Below are 4,280 nucleotides of genomic sequence, written 5' to 3'. Positions count from 1 at the left end.
TTTGATTTTATCATGTTTTTGTATTTTTTTTTGCGAATATCTCCCCCTAAAACGAAAACATATTTTTGAGTTTTTGTTTTTATCGAAAAGCAGAAAATACAACTGTACAAAAGAAATTTGACAACACGACACAGGTTCATGTCAGATCGCCGCCCAACTCGGCTTCACATTCGATTACCCTCCCAGATTGCAGATTCTTCATCCCGTTTAATCTCAAAAGATAATAAAATCTCTTTTTGTCGAATGGTTTAGTGTAAAAATCCGCTTTCTGATCATCGGTGTTAACGTGTTCAATCCGAATTAACTTTTTCTCGTGACAATCACGGATAAAGTGATGACGGATTTCAATGTGTTTAGTTTTCGAATGGTGAACCGGGTTTTTAGTAACATTAATGGCTGCTTCATTGTCCACGAAAATCGGTGTATCCAAGAATTGCAAACCGAAGTCGCGCATCTGCTGTTGGATCCAAAGGATCTGCGAGCAACAGCTAGAAGCTGAGACGTACTCAGCCTCACATGTAGAGAGCGCAACTACAGTTTGTTTCTTGCACTGCCAGGTAACAAGCCGAGTTCCAAAGAACTGGCACCCAGCAGTGGTGGACTTAGCATTCTGTTTACAGCTACCAAAATCAGAATCAGCGAAACCGGACAAAGTAAAGTCACCCGAGCGAGGGTACCACAAGCCGATGCTTGGGCAACCCTTCAAATACCGTAAAATACGTTTCACTATCGTCAGGTGCGACTGTTTCAGATTCGACTGATATCTGGCGCAGAGACACGTCGGGTACATGATATCCGGACGGGAAGCCGTGAGATACATCAACGGCCCGATGATTGATCGATACAATGTCTCGTCCATCTTCACACCTTGCTCGTCGGGACAAATTCCATGATTCTGCGCGAGGGGGGTGGATGCAGGACTGCAATCTGTCATGTCGAACTTATCGAGCACGTCCTTTACATACTTTGACTGGTGAATGAAGATTCCGTCGGGCATTTGTTCCACCTGCAACCCGAGGAAGAACTTCATCTCCCCCATCGAACTCATCTCGAACTTCTTCTTCGTTACCTTCTCAAACTCTTTGCAAAGATCGTCGTTGGTGGATCCAAAAATGATATCGTCCACATAGATCTGCACGATTAACAAATGGCCTGCTTCTTCTTTGGTGAACAGAGTGCTGTCTACTGTGCCTCTTGTGAACCCGTTGTCCAGCAAGTATGTCGAAAGCGTCTCGTACCAGGCTCTCGGGGCCTGGTGCAGTCCATATAGCGCTTTATCCAGTAGATACACTTTGTTTCTGTGTAGTGGGTCTGTGAACCCCGGTGGTTACCCCACGTACACTTCTTCTCTGATTGTGTCGTACAAGAAAGCAGATTTAACGTCAAGTTGATAGACTTTAAAATATTTCCAAGATGCAAAGGCTAGAAAAATACGAATTGCTTCAAGCCTTGCAACCGGTGCGTAAAGTTCATCATAATCTATTCCTTCCTGTTGGCTGAAGCCTTGAACCACAAGTCGTGCCTTGTTTCTCACCACGACACCTCGGTCATCACGCTTACACTTAAAGACCCATTTCGTCTTGATTAACTTCTGATTCTTTGGCAGATCCACAAGTCTCCAGACACCCAGCTTTTCGAACTGTTGCAGCTCCTCCTGCATTGCATTCACCCAACTATCTTCGGTCAATGCTTCTTTGTAAGTTCTGGGCTCTATCTGCGAAATGAAACATTTAAGTGAGACTTCTTTCTGCATATCAGCAATAGAAGAGTAAAAACAAGTAAAAGCTTGGTCTATTTGACGTCGGGTCTTGACACCACTTTGTAGGTCACCAATGATCTGTTCTGAAGGGTGGTAAGACAACGTCCGTGGCATAACCGTGTTAGGCACATCTACTTCCGATTCCAAATTCGAAATGTCAAGATCAACGATTTGATCCACAGCATCCTCCAAAGTATCATTTGGCTCCTCGTCAAAGGTAGGAGCGGGTTCCTCCTCTGAGTCGTCAGAAACGTCAAATGACGAAGCTGGTTCCTCTTGTGGTTCATGAGTAGTTCCACTTGGCCCTGCTTCATTGTCGTGAGTACCCACGGTGGGTTGAGAAACTTCTAGCGGACTAGACACAGGCTCTTGTGAAGTATATAGCTGATACTGGTACAGGAAAGCTAGTTCCTCATCACTCGGCTCGACAGGCAGTTGAAACGACTCCCAGAGTTTGTCGTAGTCAAATAGGAATCTTTGTCCGGGAAGTTGTGGCGATGGAGTGTGCTTCTGACAATCCACGTGTTGGACTTGAATCACCTTCCCCAGACATGGTACGAACACCCTCTTCAGCGGGCTTGCGTAACCTACAAAGAAACCCTCATTAGCTTTTGCTCCAAATTTACCATTTTCATCTATAAATGTGCAAGGTGAGCCAAAAGGTTCTAAAAACTCAAGATTTGGCTTGTAACGGTGCAGCAGCTCAAAGCAAGTCTTCTTGTATTTCTTAACAGTGAGAACTCTATTCAAAGTGTAACAGGCTGCTGAAACTGCTTCACTCCAAAAGTAGATTGGTAGCTTGGAATCGGCTAACATCGTACGTGCTGTCTCGATCAGGGTCCGGTTTTTTCGTTCAGCTACGCCGTTTTGCTGTGGTGTATATGGCGCACTGAATTCATGAAGAATTCCTTTCTCGTTGCAGAACTCGTACATCTTGTTGTTCTTGAATTCCGTTCCGTTGTCGCTCCTAATCCTCCGGATTGGCAGTTTGTACACCGTTTCCATTTTCTTAAAAAGCATCATCAACGACTCGAATGTTTGATCTTTTCGTTCTAAGCACACAACCCACGAAAACCTCGTATAGTCGTCTGTCACCACCAAACAGTATAAATCTCCGCTAATGCTCTTGACGTTTACAGGCCCGAAGAGATCCATGTGGAATCTCTCAAGAGGTAACCTGATAGAGTTGAGCATCTTCGGTTGATGTGACTTACGAGTCTGCTTCCCCTTTTTACAAGCAATACAATCATCAGTCAAATGAAAGTTTTTTACATTAACACCATCAACTAAATCGTTGTGCACCAAAATATTCATTTTTCGCACGTGAATGTGACCCATTTTCCGGTGCCACATTACTGACTCCTTTTCAGTAGCTTTAGACCTGGTGACAAAACACTGTTTTTGATGAGTTGTTGGCGTTGCGGCACTCATGTCCAAAATATAAAGATCATTTACCCGCGGAGCGCGCAACAATACCAACTCATCAGGGATTTTAAACCCTGGTTTCAACACTAAACATTCAGATTTAGTAAAATGAACACTGAAATCTTTATCACAAATTTGTGATATACTCAGTAAGTTGTTCGTTAACTCTACGATATAGTTCACTTTGTCAAATGAGATCACTCCGTTTGTAAGCGTTCCTTGGCCGACAATTCTTCCTCCTTGATTCCTTGCAAACCCAACATAGCTTCCGTTGATTGACTTAACATCATAAAGAAGAGCTAAAGACCCAGTCATATGTCGTGATGCTCCACTGTCCATGATCCATCTTGATAGAATTGACTTGGGCAGCCCCTGCAACCAACAAAACACTTCATTCAAACAAAGACGCCCATGATTTCTTTACTTCCGACACAGTCCCTAACACAACATCACACTTATCATTTATTTTTGGAAAATCAAAAGTGACATTTTGAACCTTTTCTTTGACAATTGTTTTAACTTTGTCAGTAATTGGAGGAAATTCATCAAGAAACTTATCTACTTCATTTTCAAAATCAACCACATCATCTTTAAAAAGATTTGAATCATTTTTCAAAACGTTCTCCATTTTCTTGATCTCAACTGACGGTTTCGATTTCACGATCCACGACTGATTTTCAAAAATTTTCGTCTTGGGGTAAAACTTTGAAGTCTTGCTAGTCTTAGAAGATTCGCCAATCTCGAAAATCGATTTCGGCTTATCCTCCGACTTCAACGATTCACCTCTTTTCAGAATACGGATCGGAGAAACCATTTCCTTTTTACCTTTTGAAACAACTGGTGATTTAGGTCGAGATTTTTGAACCATTTGTTTTTGAACATTTTGTTTTTGAACATTTGATTTTTCAACCTTTGATTTCTCAACCATTTGTTTTTGAACTGGTTTCTCAACAACATGTTTCTTAAACACTTTTTGACACTGTTTTTCCATATGTCCAATTTCATTGCAGCGATAGCACACTCTTTTATCATACTCGACAAAAGTAGTATTGACCATTTCCTCTTTAAGCTTCTGTGCTGCATTGAAATCGTCCAC

This window comes from Helianthus annuus, chromosome 4, assembly GCF_002127325.2.
Source record: "Helianthus annuus cultivar XRQ/B chromosome 4, HanXRQr2.0-SUNRISE, whole genome shotgun sequence".
NCBI lineage: Eukaryota > Viridiplantae > Streptophyta > Magnoliopsida > Asterales > Asteraceae > Helianthus > Helianthus annuus.
Note: the sequence above shows the minus strand (reverse complement) of the source record.